Source organism: Lissotriton helveticus, chromosome 4_1 (assembly GCF_964261635.1).
Source record: "Lissotriton helveticus chromosome 4_1, aLisHel1.1, whole genome shotgun sequence".
Classification (NCBI taxonomy): Eukaryota; Metazoa; Chordata; class Amphibia; order Caudata; family Salamandridae; genus Lissotriton; species Lissotriton helveticus.
In genome coordinates this window covers 385,926,155-385,943,419 of record NC_136063.1, presented here as the reverse complement: position 1 = coordinate 385,943,419, position 17,265 = coordinate 385,926,155, and the positions used below count along the sequence as shown (strand labels likewise).

The following is a 17,265-nucleotide window of genomic DNA, read 5'->3' as shown; positions in this document are numbered from 1 at the left end:
ATGTGCGTGCACTTTAAAGAATGTTAGATGTATCTGTTTGTAGGAGTAATTACACTAATAATCATTTATGTAGCACTAATTTTTATTAATTTTTGTTCTAGTGCTTGTCATCCCTATATGGGCTGTCAGGGCGCTTTTCATTACAGATTACCGAAACAATAAACCATACAAGAGTTTAGGTAAGTTTACAGGCATTGTTACATAAACAATGAGGATTACAAGGTATAAGAGTTACATATCTTGTTTAAAAGTAGGCCTTAAATGTTACGATTGCTTGGTCAGGAGAAACACAAAGTCAGGATTTAAAATATAGCGCATTGATTATGGGTGGCTGTACTAATAGGTCTTTATCAATATGAGAAGGGCCCTTTATATCATCTTTAGAATAACGAAAGATTGATGAAAATAAACAATAATGTTCTCAGCATGTGCCTCGCAGCCGCGGCCCGTGGAGGGAGTTATTGGGGCAGGCAGGCGGGGCGGGGGAGGGGCAGGGTGGGGGTGGTAAACACCGGAATATGGATGATTGCAGGTAAGTAAACAATTACATTAATAAAACGAATTTCGTTCCGTGCCCTGCATCGCAAAATGCGAGACAGGGCACGCTACGAAATTCGTTTTATTAATTTGTTTACTTACCTGCAATCATCCACATTCTGGTGTTTATCACCCCCACGTTGCCCCTCCCCCGCCCCGCCTGCCTGCCCCACGGAACTTCCTCCACGGGCCGCGGCTGGTGCCTCGTAGTTTAGATGTAGCTCCTCGATGCCAGTTCATAGCTCTCGGTGCTATATTAGAATGATTGTAATTTATGAGCTGCAAATAAAAAAAAATATCTCTGTGGCAAAAGCAGCAACCCAGTAAACTACCTACATAAAATAAAAAAAACTGTGCTCTGCATGTTACAGGTTGTGCTTAGAAGCAGGCACATTAGCCCTCTATATTGATTCACGATGAGCCATATATGTGGCTAGACAAATCATACATGGCTCCAGCAATTGCATTAACCATCAGAGAGTCGATGTCCATGGACTTTCAGTGGGGGTGGAGAGGTGGGCGGGTTATGCGGAGCTGGAGCAATTCATTAGACATTTCAGACACATCAGAGAGACTGACCTGCATTGGATCATGCACATGGCCCAGAGCGTCTGCTTTTAAGGACAGCCATGGGGCACTAGGGCAAGTCCACACACTGTGGAAACCCTGATAGTACTGGGAGGGGTGGGGTAAAGTTCACTATATCCCAGCCAGGAGCAGAGAGGAAAGTAAACTCAGGGTTGTTGCGGAGAGGAGGCCGGGGTATTGGGAGTCAGGATGAAGGCCGAAACATCCTGATACATAAGTTGTGAAGTGGGAAAAGTGATTCCCATGTTTACTTCTTTCTGAACATCGAGTTTCTCTTTTCATTATAGGTAGGGAACCCCCCGTTGGAGTGTTCCGAGCTGAATGGAAGTAAAGTGTGTTTGTGACCTCTTTCCAAACACTCTGACTTTGAGAACGTTTGCAAAGTATTTTAAACATTTTTTCTATTTTAAAATAGCAAGACTTACATTTTTTCTAGTCTTCATACAAAGAGCATAAACATAAAAATAATTTGCGCTGCCGGTTCTGAGTGAGGGCCAGTTTACTTTGGAGGGATGATAGCAGAGGGGCGCTAAGTGTGAGTAACATGTGGCGGCTGTTTCCCAGATGGGAGGACTCAAACTCTCGGGTAGCATGCCAACGGGGGTGGAGGGTTTGAGTTGCCTTGCAACTTACTCTGTGGTCTAAAGGCCAGTTGTCGATAGCCTGTGTTAGAACTGGGGGTCTCTAGTTGGCAGAGGTAGGTACCACTGTTCGAATAGGGACCCTTGCTTCTAGTCAGGGTAAGGAGGAAACCCTCTGAGATAATCCCTGCTCACCCTCTAGGTAGATTGGCATGAGCAGTCAAGGCTAATCAGAAGGCAATGTGTAAAGTATTTGTACCAACACTCACAGTAACACAGTGAAAACACCACAAACTGACTCCACAACATTTTAGAAAAATAAAGGTATTTAATCTAAACTACACAAGACCAAAACGACAAAAATCCAACAAACACTGTTCAAGAATATGGTTTCAAAACAGTTCTTAAGGTTGCGATTAAAATAATCCACAGTTGCGTGAAAAGTTCACAGTTGCGTCACGTTTAGCCAACAGTACCTTTAGATGCGACAAAGTTCCAAAAGCAGAAGGTGGTGCGGTGGAAAACAAGCGATGCTGTGAGGAGTACAATCAGACACACAGTGAAGTGGTGCCTTGCCAAAAAAACAGAACATGTACGACCCACCTCCATGAACCATGTTGCAGGTTAATTGTATTTATTTACACCACAGGGCACTGAGACCATGCGGTATACTGGAGGAAGACAGCCGCTCAGCTGAAGCCCTGTCCTGTGCCATGGTGCCAATAAATTGAAAAAGAACAGATGATGAACGAAATGTTGAGCCAATCGAACATTCACCCCAGTCACAGATCTGGGTTAAATCCATCTTTTTTTTTAACGCCATGCCATTCCAGTTTAGTCCCAACCATATATTAATCAGTCTTGACCCTGTTCCCCATGGGAACTGTCTAGCCTGAACTGCCAGGACAGGTCCTCCCTGGACCAGAAGCAAACATCCTGGGCCCGGTTTCAGGGTTACATCTCTCATCAGCCAAGCTAACATGAATCCAGTGCCAAAGTGAAAAAGGGACCCAAGTCTGGGCATACCTGAACAAAGCAAACAAAAGGAGATGATGGATGGAGCACTGAAACTTTTCAGACACTCACCCACAGTTACAGATCTGGGTTGAATCCATCATCGTCCCCTAAAACATGGAAAGATAGCTAATCCTTATGGGCCTATTTAACTTCCCAGTAAGAGTATAATATGAAGAAATACACCAAGGGCATGGAAAAGGTAAAAGTCACCTGTGGACTGCAGCACATATTGTACCATGTACTGGGCTAGCAAAGGAAACATGGCTTCTGGCTTACCTGTGTAGCCTGGCTTCTGCACGGAACCTGTCAAAATAACTCATTTTGACATTAAAGAATCCGATTCTTTTATTATTTATTTATTCGATTAGATCAAATAATCCACCAATAATCAATATATTTCATATAAGAAAATCATAAAACAACAGGGTAAAAATAAAATCTCTACAAAAAATCCAACTATGATAATATTTTCCTTTTGATACACCATGCAGACTTCAAAGGTTTGGAGACTGTAAAGGCCACACTCGGGGTGGAGTATGTTTTGCCTCACAGTGCCTGCCACAAGCTTCCATAGGAAAATAGTTGTTTCCGATCCAAATGATGCAATTGGAATCGCCAACCTGAGGTAAGCCGGTTCCCAATCCACAACCCGACATCGTAATCAGGGCCATTGTGTTTTGAAAAACAGCGCTGCACCACAAAACCATCTGCTTACTTTCAGTATCTTTTGAATATTTGATGGAGGAACAAAATTGTTTTTGGTAAAATCTGCAAATTAGCAGCAGATGGTGTATTATGCGGCTAAAGTGGCACATCCATATTTATTCAGATAACGCTGCCGCCACATCATTGCATAATTCCAGTGGCCATGGAAATAACCTATGTTAAGCCTGGGAATGCAAGTTGTGGAGATGGAGATGTATTACATGCTTACTCTGTGTTATAGTGGATGTTTTTCTTTCTTTGTACGACATATTATTGTGATTGTTTGGCGGCACTGTCCCATGAGTGTCAATGCTTTCCAAACCGGACAACTACATTAATTCTCAAGAGACCTAGTTGTACACTGGACTCTTTAACATGCTGTTGGTCATTTGTTTTACTTAAATCACACAATACAGAAGCATGAACATTGAAATTATATCACCAATATTATAAGAAGAGTAGACATGCATCAGTATATGTCACCCATCTAATGGCATTATGGAAGTGGCATCTCTTGACCATTGAGCCACATTACATTGGAAGAAGGGACATCACAAATAATCTTGGCCTATGATGAAATCAAAGAGGATAATACAAAACAAGTGTGCAATATGTGTAATTGATCAGCCACAAAATCTCACAGAGTCCTATAAGAGGCATGCATATGGTTTAGAAGACAATGGAGCTTCGGAGTCACAATCGCACACCTCAATGATCCTTGAGTGATGGCCCTGTCAATCGCTGATACAGAGTACCTTGACAAAGGGTTCTTTCTGCTCCTGCAGATCCTGTGTATCTCTACTACCATAGGTCATCGAGACTTAAGAGACAGCTCGTTCGAAAGCTGGGCATCTTAGAAGCCTCGGGTAAACCACAGGCATTGTGATCCTTGGAGACCTCCCCAAGATATGCACCATTCTCCAGCAGCCTTTTGAGCTTCCTACTCAATGCCATTATGTCATCTAACTTTACTTATCCCATGGGACGCTGTCAACCGCGCCGCCTCTTGTCATTGGCAAGTGGGTGTATTATTAGCAAACCAATTGTAAGGCTTCGCCTATGTACTATAGCTAGGACTGTGCCCTGAGCCTACACTCTTCCCGAGTAGTGTGTGCTTTGTTCATTGTTATTTCACTGCCTTCAAACTACAACGATGTAATAAACGTATGATGACATATGCTCATATGCATAATGCGAGAACAGTGTTAAAACCCACACTCACAGTTACCGGGGTACACAACGTAATTTGTCATGCCGTAGGAGTCTACCTAATGGAGCATTAATGAAGAGCTTTAATTAAATGCATGTGTGCGCATGCAGAGTTGAGAACAAAGCTCATGGGAAAGAAGAAGCGATTTGGTTTCCAACTGACTGAAGAGCTTAGAGTACCAAGTGCATTTCAATTAACTAACTGAAGTCTAATGCTCACCGCCATCTGATATAAAAACAAATGCAGAGGTTATTAAAGCTGCACGAGCTCAAGTGGGATGTCTATTACTTTCGGGGCATGTGGATAACATTTCATCACCAAGCCCAAAATTGAGTATATTCTGCGTGGAATTGTATTTGAAGGATGTCAAACATTAGCTGAAACAGTCCCTTCTAAGGTCACATTACCAATAGTCTGGGTTTCTGCTTCGAATAATTGATAACAAGAGGGGGACGCCAATACGTCTGACTTTTATGTGCTATCCCATGTAAACAGATATATGCACAAATGTACACAGATTAATTATGCTACATCTGTGGGAAATCAGCCTCTTCCCGTGTGTTTTATCTCTGTGCCCTATTTTCTACTTCTAATGCATGCATGGCAGCATTGGACTAGCTCACCAACTCGGGGAATAAAAAACACTGGTTAAAAACTCAATAATCTTTAGAAATGCAAAATAGAGCACATGCATACAGGGCACAAAAAGAGGAGTTGGGTTGATCAGTGCAGTATTCAAAGTAGTAATTAATAAAACTCTTTGTTGCTGCCAGTTAACCCCTTCACTGCGGCGGCTATTCCGCCGCAGTGCTAAGGGGCGGGGTGGCCGCGCGGCGGGCGCATGCTGGTGACGGAACCGCTCCGTCACCAGCCGCGGTTGCGCTGTGCTCATGACGGAGCGGTTCCATCACGGCCCCGCCCGCTCAATGGAACGCTCAGCGCAGGCACGGAATCCCCGCCGCGCAGGCGTGCCGAGCGGGCCATGACGGAACCGCTCCCTCATCAGCACAGCGCGACCGCAGCTGATGACGGAGTGGTTCCGTCACCAGCAGGGGAGGGGTTAAACATTATACGAAGCCCATCGTTAGTGGCAGCAAAGATTCTATTTAGGGCATCAATTACATAAAAGAAGTGGGATCTACTCGATTATAAATTCGACATATTTACTACTAAGCATACCTCTGGAACTTTTTGGCTTTCATACCAGACTCACCTTTTCTTTTCTATCATTTGCTACCATATGATTGTAAATATGTTCCCGCCCTCATGATTTCTGTAAGATTTGAACTAATGGTTCGGAAAGTAAGTGTTAGTGACTGGAAATGACTGTGGATTCATTGTAATATCTGTAATAGGTTCCATTAGCCCCTACACTACGGTCACTTTCTACCTCAATTGAGAGTGTTACATTTTTCAAATCTCTTCAAAACATAGAAGAATCCTTGTTGATATAATTTCACAACAGTAAAGGTGTAATTGTTCTAATGTCAACACTGAGGTACTGAAATGATGATGAGTGGTTTACTCAGTTAATCCATTTGTATTAAAGGGACTAGTAGATAAAGGCAAATTCCCTATCAATTTTATCTGCTATATCGAGTTGAAGGGTGTTGTATTCTGGTGGTACGATAATGGTATGGAGGATGAGCGGAACCACAGCTCCATGAATGTAGTACCACCAAGGTCACAATCTTGAATGATGGCAGGTATGTAAGTTACATTAGAGACCACAGACCCACAGCTAAGGAAGGCAACTTTGATGTTGTATTTAAAGGATAGGGCACTAGGATGATAGGAGGTAATTCATCCTGAGGTTGTTCGAATAGCTTAAGATTTAATTGCTGATGGGACATATAGTCTGGAAATTGTGGTAATAGGATTTTAGTTGGACCTGTGACAACAGAGTATTTAGGTGTGTGGGAACCATTAGATTTAAAGTGTGTAGAGGAAGGTCTCAAGCATGCACATGCTGGGTTTTTCAAGAGCAGAGTGTTGAGTGAGGTGTAACATGTTTACGAAGGTAATCTTTGGGAGGAGGGTACTTGTAGGAGAAGGAAATGGAGAGTGTGTTATGCAGACTTTGTATCATCTCACGTAGGTGGTACAGATTCAAATACATTGTTCGCTCTGTGGGATGTAATGAATATGAACCGAGCAGTCACACCTCTCATATGAATCCTGTCTGTGGGTCTCACGAGTCCCTCTATGCAGTGTGACTTTTTTTGGTGTCCCTCCACTGGATCAGAATGTTACACATTCACATTCCGCACGCTAGGGTCCCTGTGGCAAGAGTGATAACCAAGGGCAGTAATGGGCAGCCCTGGCAAGTGCCCCCGTAAATCTGCCACTGTTCCAATTACTCCCATCCTACTCACACCTGCGTTACTGGAGACGCAGTCAGCACCTAGATGCAGGCTATCAGCACCTCCCCAAACTCCATGCAGTGGAGGACTGCAAAAAGTATGACCAGGAGAGACTGCTGGAGGCCTTCTCCATCTCCACAGAGACGGCCACAACTCAAGAAGAGTCCTCCAGCAGCCCATCCAGTATATGGAAGCGAAGTCTAATATTAAAGGAAGTTCTCCTTTTGGTTATCAAATCTGAATGTATCCAGGATGATTAACAGGAGTTAATATGATTCACAATTATTTTTACCAGGTTCTTACAGGGGCCAATACACTGTCCTATCCAGAGGGTTCCCCCCGTTTGGGTATCATCACCATGAGGTCTTCCCATGATAATGCCAGCAGCTGTCCTGCCATGGGGGCTACTGCCTTTAACTGAGCTAAAGGCTTAAGCAGGCCCTCCTGAAAGTCCTCAAAGAATTCCAAGAGGAGGCTGTCGCTGCCAGGTGGCTTACCCATCGCCAGCCGGCAAAAAAAGAGGTCAGCTGATCTGCGCCCACAACTAGTGCTGGAGTATACAGACTTTCTAATAGCCCGAAAACACTGCAACAATATCTGCCTGCCTATGCATAGAGTGGCCCTCTGGATGTTTGATGGCAGTGGTCGTGGGCCGGCTGTGTTCCATCCATAGGAGATCTGTAAACACACATCCAGCCCGGTCCCCTTCTACATGCCTCCACGACATGTATACCCAGAAATCATTCTTGGCCAGCATAGAGCTCAAGTCTGCATGTTCCCATCTCTTTCACACCAGGGAACAATGTGTCTCTCCACAACCGAATTTGCACAGAGCTCCAAAAGATGCAGCTCATTCTCCATACGGTCCAGCTGGGCCCACAGATCGGAGTGCACTTCAGAAGAGGTTTTAATACAGACAAATCCATAGATGTGCACTTTAAAAGTGTTCCTTTCAACCATCTGCATAGAGAAAAAACTGACATTAGCTTAAAAGTAGTGTGTTATCTCGTTGCTCAAGGAGCCCCAGTAGGCAATGTTCTCTAATGCGAGCCCCACAGATGCCCGGGGGTACACGAGTTCTCAACAGGCCACATTGCAGGTACAGCAGAAGCAAGCAGTGATCCAAGTTGGTCATCGCTAAGTATTCTGTATTATACATCACCTCAGCAAGATGCTGGGAAGTAAAGAACAGGTCTACCTAGTGTGCAGTGTGAATGTGGGATAATTAGAGTATTCCCTGGTCAATAGATGTGCCCAAATCCATGCATCCAATAAGCGTCAATTTTGGATCTAGCTGCCCACTTTTTCAAATGCCATGTGCGCTAATGCTCACACCAAGTCAGGGTGGGATCTGTCCACCATGGTATCCAACACAGAGCTGAAATCCACCACCAAGGGCTCGTCCAAGGCAAGCTCCAGGGCGTCATTCAACAAGTGTAGGTGCGCTGTCTTCCATGAGTTGGGAGAGTAAAGCCTGAGGAAGGGAACCTAAGACACATCTAGTCTCCCTCTCACAAACACTTATCTCCTTTCATGGTCCTTCTTCTTCCATTCTGGGCTAAATCCGCTGGTGCAACCCATATCTGAACTCTCCTATAAAAAAAGCTGAGTCTCCCTGTATGTGTATCAACAAGGTGTGTTTCATGAGTAGCACAAAAAAAGAGAATAACATTCCCTACAACAACACCTCTCCCAGGGCTGAGTCAAAAACCTTACCCACCCGATCAAATATAGCAAATTAAGCACAAACGGAAGAGTTAAACCCCGGAGAGAAAGAGGCAAAGGGAAAGGAATCTGAAGAGACAAGTAGAGAGGGAAATTCACTGTTGGCAAGAGTCCGGCATAACTAGGAAGCAGTAAGACAGAAAAAAAAGAAAGTGAACATAACAAAGCGACTCAAGTCTCTTGGGGGTAAGCATGGAGGCACTGCTCCTGTTACCACCATGCGTGATCATAGCCCCATGCTAGCCAACTAAGTTGTCAGGCCAATCACACATGGGGTGATAACCGTCCCAATGTAGGCCAGGGGCTATGAGCAGACCCCTAGTCACCACAGTTGGGTCCGGACAGATAGATGATGGCTGGGCTTTCCCAGTTTGGTCCAGTGTGCTTCTCTGCGCCCTGGTTCCAGGTCACAGCAGGGGGCATTAGTCTAAGTCATAATGGATCCTCTGCAGACTGTGGCGTATCCCTATGGAGCACTTGCATCTCCTCATCCGAGTGGGTGAGGAGGTCTCTGCCTTCTGCATCACCGTTTAATTTCAGTATGAATGTGGAGGGGGTTCATGGACAGCAGCTGCAGCATAAGTCGCCGAGGCCCTGTTTGTCTTAGCCTGACTGTTGCTGGGGTTCAAGGCTGTGTGGTTGTTCAGCGCCTGTCAGAGTTTATACTGCTTCATCATGAGCCCCCTGAGTGCTGCAAGCACTCCTGCAAGGTCCTGATTGCAAAGCCATCCTATGGAACTCTGCCCATCCCAGACCTCAGCCAGGTCAGTAAAGAAGAGGTACTTACCATTGTGAGTGATCCAGAGCCTGGCCAGGAAAAGCATGGCACACTTGAGTATCAAGTCCATGTTTCAGAACATCCCTGTCGAGAAAGCGCAGGAGTTTTGCCACCACGGGTCTAGGTGGGACTCCAAGGGTGGCATCCATGCCACCATCTCCGCCAGCCAGCCCTCCATGTGGATCATCGTGTCACACTTTGCTGCACCCTCGGACAGACCTACTAAGGATATGTTACTGTGGCATGCTCACCCCTCCATGTCCTCCGCCCTGTTCCCCTGGATATGGAGGCCGTCCAAAAGCTCCCACACCTATCACTGAAGAGCCGTTGTTTTGGTCTGCAACAGTTGTAGGGACGATTCTGCTTGGTTCACACTCTCACGCAGTTTCTTTTGATCCTATTGGAGTAAGCCCACCTCCATGGCCACTGCGTCAATCTTTGTATCCAAAGAGGCTCTGGAAGAGTTCACTACCTCCAGATCTAGGTAACCCCATTGAGGCAGGGTATAGTGGCCAGTGGTGCACTGCCTGTAGTGACCGCAGGATAAGGTGTGTCAACTACGGGCCACCAGGCCAGAGGCAGGTACTCAACCAGTGGGCACTAGTGTGGGAGAGGTGGGCAACAGCCCCCCTCAACTTGTACAAACACTTGTGGGCCGCAGCCTAAGGCCAAGTCCCCCAAGGTGGCCCCCTCTAGTAGCCTCAATGGAGGGGGGAGTCCAGCAGTCAATGTGGAAGTCCTTCCATGGGGTTGGGCTGCATCCGAGCTGTACCCATGTCCCCGAGTGGACCAAGGGCCTTCCAGCACTAACCTCCTGCGCAGGGCCCATCTATAGGCTGAATAGGGGACCATCCTGAGCCCCTTAAAAATGTTGTAGTGTTCCTCTCTGGCCATGGCCCAGTTTCTGCCAAAATTGTGGTCCACTGTGGCCTCTGTTGCAAGCCATCGCTGAACAGCGAGGGGTGGACCCACTACCCATCCCCCCACCCTCTCCAGCAGCATGCAGCTGCAAAGAAGATCGACTCTGCAGCCCCATATCTCAAGGGCAGTAGGGGCCCCTATCAACAAGGTCCAAGCCCACCACTGTTCAGATCCCAAAGGATAAGAGTGGCGGTCCAGCGGAGCTGGCTAAGTTGGTGCCCCCATCTTCCTCGTCTTGGTCACACCTCTACTGAATTGGTATATCTAGATATGAGTGTGACCAATGTGGGAAGTGTTTTGATGTCATGCATGATGAGACATAATAATATAGAAAGCCTCCTGTTACTCAGATCATGTAAATGCACTTGCGCCTGGAGTGGAATAAAATACAGTAAGATATACATCGGCATGTGGTTTTAAAAACCAGGGAGCAGGTTCCAACTCTTTGGGTAGGTTTGAGTAGCAAAGGAGCAACCCAAAGGAATATACTGGTTACAGGTAGCAAGAGGAATGCACTACAGAGTGCACCTATGAATGACAAAAGAACAGTCTACAGGAATGCACTAGTTTCAGGCATTCCTGTGACTGTTAAACACTCATGTGGAGAACACGCAGACAGAAAGAATGGTGTTCGATTCAGGGGTGCTTAAGAAAATGTATGTATTTGAATGAATCTGCAGGAATTGGCTCAGAAGCAGATCTGCTTATCTGTTAGTGTAGAAAAAGGACAAACTTGTGTTAACACAAGAGACAGACAACAGTCTGCTATCTATCAACATAGGAGAAGGTTTGTTTTTCTTCTTTGTGGTGGAGTGGTGGTCTAAAAGGCTTTAGAATATTTTCAAAAGGTAGCACAGCCCTGTCAGTGTCTGCCCTCCCCCACTGAGCTGTACAATCTATAAATAAAAACCAGAACTGCCCATCAAGTGCTGGTGGTACTCCCTAGTATTTTAAAAATAATAGTGCGAGTCATGTGAAGATGTGAGAGAGGCAATATCAAACTAGTGGGGCATTTAGGCACCGAAATAGGCCTGTGAAACTCTATGACTTGTCATTTAAGTATTTATGGAGATTTGCTGGCGAGTCTTCAATTCATTTGCCCAAGAGTACCCCGAACCCATAAGAATATTTTTTCCTTCAAGATAACAACATCAGTGCTCAGTCAGTATCTGTGATATTTCAGGTCAGTTGAGTCATATGTTAAATTAGGTGAGTAAAATTCACGAGCAGCCTTTTAATAGTAGACCTTTTGCATAAAAATAGCAGTTCTGTAGTACAATATTAATAATGTTAAAAAACATGTCACGTTTGAGAGCCAAATAATTCAGTAATTAAGAAAGTGAAAGTCTCCCAAAAGAAATATGAATTGTGATTCATAGCAGACTACGCTAGCGCAATAGGAGACGGGAAATATGACAAGCTCTGGTTAGCTTTATTATGCATATATGTTCATGGATCTTATTCACTTATTACTGAGGATTTCTCACTCAAAACCCTAGAAATTACCTTAGTTGACCTGAAATAATAACGTTTCAAATAAAGGGGTCTGTAAAATATCCATTTGTAATTTACAGAAACCTCTAGTTATCCAATTAACTTCCAAAGTGCATTGTCAGGTCTGACTAAAGCTTTGATGCTCTAGTGTCCAGGGCATTATTGCATTACAACGTCCAGATAGAAAGATTGTAACTCAAAGAAGTTGCACAACAGTTATCTGTCTATTATGGTTCAATAACGCAAAGCCCATTATCTATTTATCCTATTATCTGTTATTTCTGGGGATAGATAACATGGTATTTTTTTTTTAATCAAGAAACTATTTACCGAGAACAGTAAGTTAAACACTGTGCTACACGTTTGTCTGCATTAAAAATAAAAGTTACTATAATATATAATTCACAATGTCTGGGTTTGTAGTAGAGGTGGGCTGAATTTTTATTTCCGTCAGCGGAATTGGAGGAATTTAGTAATTCTGCATTACTCTTGTAACGTTAAATTGCTAATAAATTCTGCCACTCTGCTCTGCAGCTGAACTAATCAGCAATAGGAGTGGGCGGAATTTTGAATTCTGCAGGCGGAATCGGAGGAATTTAGTATTTCCACGTTACTCTTGTAAATGCAGAATTATATGCCACTCCACCTGTGGAATTAATCAACAATGAACCTTAAATACTTAAATATGGAAAACTCGCACACAGACGTAGCTCATAATAGTGTTCTAGATGTTAAAGATGACTACAGTTGGCACCGCACACCCCGTTGTATATTAACTATGCCCACAGTGCCTGCCACCCTGAATTGTGAGAATGTGTGACGTAACAACAAGACAGCACAAGCCACTTAGACCAACATCGAGAGAGGTGTGCAGCTGGACTGGGGCCATAGCCAGTGTGAGCAGATGGGTAATGCTGTATAGGGTGAAGGGGTGCATTCATAGGAGCTCTGGCACACAGCACATATATCACTGAACTTAGGGCCAGATGTAGGTACGTTCCATTTACCGATACTTAAATACCGAATTTTACCGATTCGGTATTTCAGAATCGGTAAATGGTATGTAGGAAAAAATTCGGTAAAAAATACTGAATCGGTAAGATTCGGTATTTGCAATTAATTCCTATGGGCCATAGGAATGAAAGTCAATTACCGAATCGGTAAATACCGATTCGGTAAGATTGTAAAATAGTCAAGGGTGGCACGGTGTCACTTTGACACCCTGCTGCACCCCTGATTAGTGCAGGTGTGCACATGTGGCATACATACATGCCCTAAGGGCATGTATGTCTGTCACATGGCACAGGTGTAAATGCACATTTATGCATTTACATAGGAATTCGTTATTTACCACCAACTAATAGTTGGTGGTAAATACCGAATCTTTAAAGCCCTGAAGCACTTTTACAGTGCTTCCTACATATCATTTACCGATTCTGTAAATACTGAATCGGTAAATGATGATTCGGTAATTACCGAATCGGTAATTACCGAATCGGTAAAATGCCTCCTACATCTCAAAAGGCTTTTACCGGTCGGTAACGGCTGAATTCGGCCGTTACCGACCGGTAAAAGCCTACCTACATCTGGCCCTTAGTTACTACCACGGAGGTATTGTCTAAAGATGAATTCCTCTTCAAACGATGTGCTTAGCTCATTACCTCAGCTGAACTTTGAGGTTCCGCCACTTTTCAGACAAGGCCCTGAATTGCTTACAGGATACAACATATTTACCATTTGGGTTGCGCAATGGAGCCTGAGTAAAGTACACAACAGATTTGCGTCAAAACATGTTGCTACTTAGGACTCTACAATGTAGGTCGATGCAAGCATAAAGGGTGCGGCACTGAAGGAGAGATGGTATCTGGGATGCTAGCCTCGCCTCTTCTCCCTTTCTTGGGAGAGGAGGCCCTTCAGCACAGCACTATAACAGCACCTCTGGCTTACCTCGGAGCAGCCTTCCTTGTTAGGCTCCCGCCACTCACTCTCCCATCGGAAGAGCATTATTGACCGTCTACCACAGGCCCTGTGATCAGTGTGACCGATGGCAGTCAAATTTATCGACAAGCCTTCGCCCATCCCATTCTACATAAACACAGGGGTGGAGGAGTACAGAAACAGCAGTGACCTGCAAAGACAGAGGGGAAACAAAGTACAAAAAGATGTAGGCCTGCAGGTATCAGCATGCTCCCCTTGGGCGGGCAGGCCAGGGTAAACACAGTGTGGCCAGGTGACACCGAGGCCTTCTGAGGCACCAAAATATGGATACTAAAGTGTGCATTCATTCTGTGTTCAGTGTCTGTTGCCTCCAGAATTGGGACACCCTTCCTGTGTGTACAGAGCGGCCAAGTCCAGGATTACAGGCACATACTGAAGTGGCTTATTTACAAACATCAGAAGGTCGGCCATGTTTGTGCCAGGACTGAGAGACTACTGGGCTTGGCTTTGGAGCCCAAGTCACTAGGTTCTGCCAGTTAATGCGCTGCCCTCAGACCAGCCGCAAACCCATGCTGCCCTCGGGGCAGCGCATTCAAGTGACACACGGAGCGGCTGTGGTGGGCGGAACTCTGCCGAATCTCGCACAGTTTTTATTTAACTCTGAGCAACTCTGCAGAGTAAAACTGTGAGTTCCACTCACACCAAGTTTCTAGTTCTATTATTTGAAATATATTAACAGGCAACCTGCCATTAGAAGTAAGAGGTTACAAAGCTGTTCTTTCTATGTTCAGCCAAAGTGGGCCCGATTATAGTTAGAATTACATATTTTATTTCATTTCTGCAAGGCATGTGCCAATAAAATAAAGGGCAGTGATGAAGCTGAGGAGTGTTTGTTGATGCTCCTCTTATATAAATTCATTTTCATGGACAACTGTCAGACTAAGGGCCATTTTTTTAACCTCTATTAACCAAGGACTCATCTCACACCTCCCAGCCACTAATTTCAAGGCCTGGGCATAGACAATCATCTGGCAATATTCCTGGCTCAATGTCGACCACAAAAGTTACTGGTAGTGGGACTTTCATATTGTGGGGAGGAAGAATGACGGTGCGATGGGATTAAGGCTCACCATTTTTTATGGAAGCCTTTGCCCCTCCCCCCACCCCTTCCGATGGCACCATGATCATTTTTTTTTAGGATTACCTTCGATTCAGTTTGCAAGTAACCCCCAGCATAAGGGACTCTGCATGTAATAGCTTTGGTACAGAGTTAAGGTCGGGCAATGCTTACCCCTGTGGAGTTTTTGTGTAATTATCTCCTGTATTGCAACCTACATTGCTTATGCTGCAGTTTTGAACATAAATACTGAAACCCACTTTAGTTGCATGTGGTGATGGTGCTATCAAGTTTTCTTTAACTATTGCCTATTGGTACTTATCACCAACTGAGGTCTTGTCAGATATATCAAATGATGTTCTCTTGTTTAATTGATGCCCTCAGTACCATTGTATTTGCAGTTCAATTTGCTTTTTGTGTTTACATTTCCAGCGTATGTGAAGGTGTTTGTTAGCAAAGGGCGGTCTGTGAAAACATAGGCAGGTTAAGCCTACCTCGAAGTTCCCTTCCTTCTCTATATTTCCTTGCACTCCTTTCTTTGTGTGAAAACCCTATGGATTTACTACCTCTGTTAGAGCTCCACAGAGAAATACCCTTTCTCATCCAACTCTGATGGACTATCTTCAGCTACCTTGTAAGGTTAAATCGCACCTAATGCCAGGACAGCCTGATTAGAGATAGGTGTGGGAACCGCTGTTGGCAGAAATCCCTTTCGTTACCATGCTGTGGTTGGTTGATTGAGACTGTGTTTGATGATTTGTTTCTTGCTAAAGTGACCCTTATCTAAGAACCTAGGACAGTTGACTGGTCTTTAAAATAATCCTTGGTAACCCGTGCTTTCACCATCACCAGTTAACCAGTGGAAATGTCTCGACTTAGCTCCAAGAAATGTGTTTGATGACTTTCGTAGGCCTGGTAAACTCGTCCTTTGGTTCATGGGCTGAACCGACACAGAAGTAAGTTTTCACCTTTGCCTTGGTGTTCATGTAATTATCTAGAGAAAACGAATGTGCCGTTTCAATGTCCCAACAATACATGCAGGCACCATGGGATAACCTGAGCCTCAGCGTGACCTGCCCTATTATCCTGCTAGGTTCCAGCATCCTGTCAAGGGAATCCATCCTGGCCATCCAGCCAAGGCTCTCTTGGGGTTCCATCAACCTTGTGGGTTGTTCGTTAACTTTAATTTAATTAATAATGCTCTACCTCATTATAAGTACCTATGAACTTTGGATGTGATAATGTTGCACCCAAAAATGCTGCTGCTTCAGGATGAGATAATTTTTTGGGTCAATATTAAAGCGTCAACGCAGTGTTTTTGAAAAGAAAATACCCCTGGAAATGGGCGTTTGTCCGCCAGTTTACACAAGCTTTGATCACAATCTGGGAATTTTGCCCCTAATATTTTCTCCAATGTTTTTATTGGCATAACATATCCTTGATAAAAAACTAAAGGTGTGGGTTTCACAGCGGAACTGGTAATCACAATTAAGCCACTAACTCTCATTATCCAAATCAGGATTTCCAAAAAGCAGCAACAGACATTTTGGGATGTTATTTTGTATACTTTTTAGATGGCTGCGTCGTGACGACCATTTTGGAAGGGCATAACAATGTAGTTGTGTATAATTTTAGTTATACCATTGCAAGATGGCAGCTCGTTGCGTTTAGACACAGAGGGCTGGTCATCTTAGTAGCACATAAAATAACATTCCAAACTGGCCACCTGCCAGCATTGTCGTTAACGTACATAAATTGGAACAACATAAAACATTAAGATATAAGAATGCATCATTGTTTTTTCAAGCAACACAAATACTATTTGCTGATGTTCAGATGACTGCTTGATGGTTTCTGTTTAATTTAAGTCGGATTCCTTCCCATCCTTCCCCCTCCCCCCCAAGCTCGCATTGATAAAAGAATATGATATTTTGCACTCCTGCTATGGAAGGCGGTGCCCTATCCCAGTTAAGGGAGCAGTCACTTTTGAGAGAGCAGACTGGCCGTTGGCCAAAAAGGCACTCAAAGCAGCGCCTTCTAATGCACTGCCACCGCGCTATGGATTACGGCCTGTTTTCAAATGAAACGAGCATGTGAAGGACATTACTGCATGTGTGGTCAGATTACATTATATCTGCACGAATACATCATTTTCGAAAGTGCTGAAGGTGACAATAAATTATAGAAACATGGAATCGAGTTCTGTTCCATGTTAAAGATTTAGGGCCTGATTATTAGTGGCCCTTTCAATTGTGACCCCAACGCACACAGGTGTTCGCTCAAGAGTCACA

At 44.4% G+C, this 17,265-nt stretch overlaps 1 protein-coding gene across 1 annotated transcript in view; it reads left to right on the top strand.

Moving 5' to 3' along the window:
- The window catches only part of OXR1 (oxidation resistance 1), a 1,544,927-nt gene that overhangs the window by 29,053 nt on the left and 1,498,609 nt on the right, over nucleotides 1–17,265 (top strand). The gene's annotated exons all lie outside the window — the stretch shown is intronic.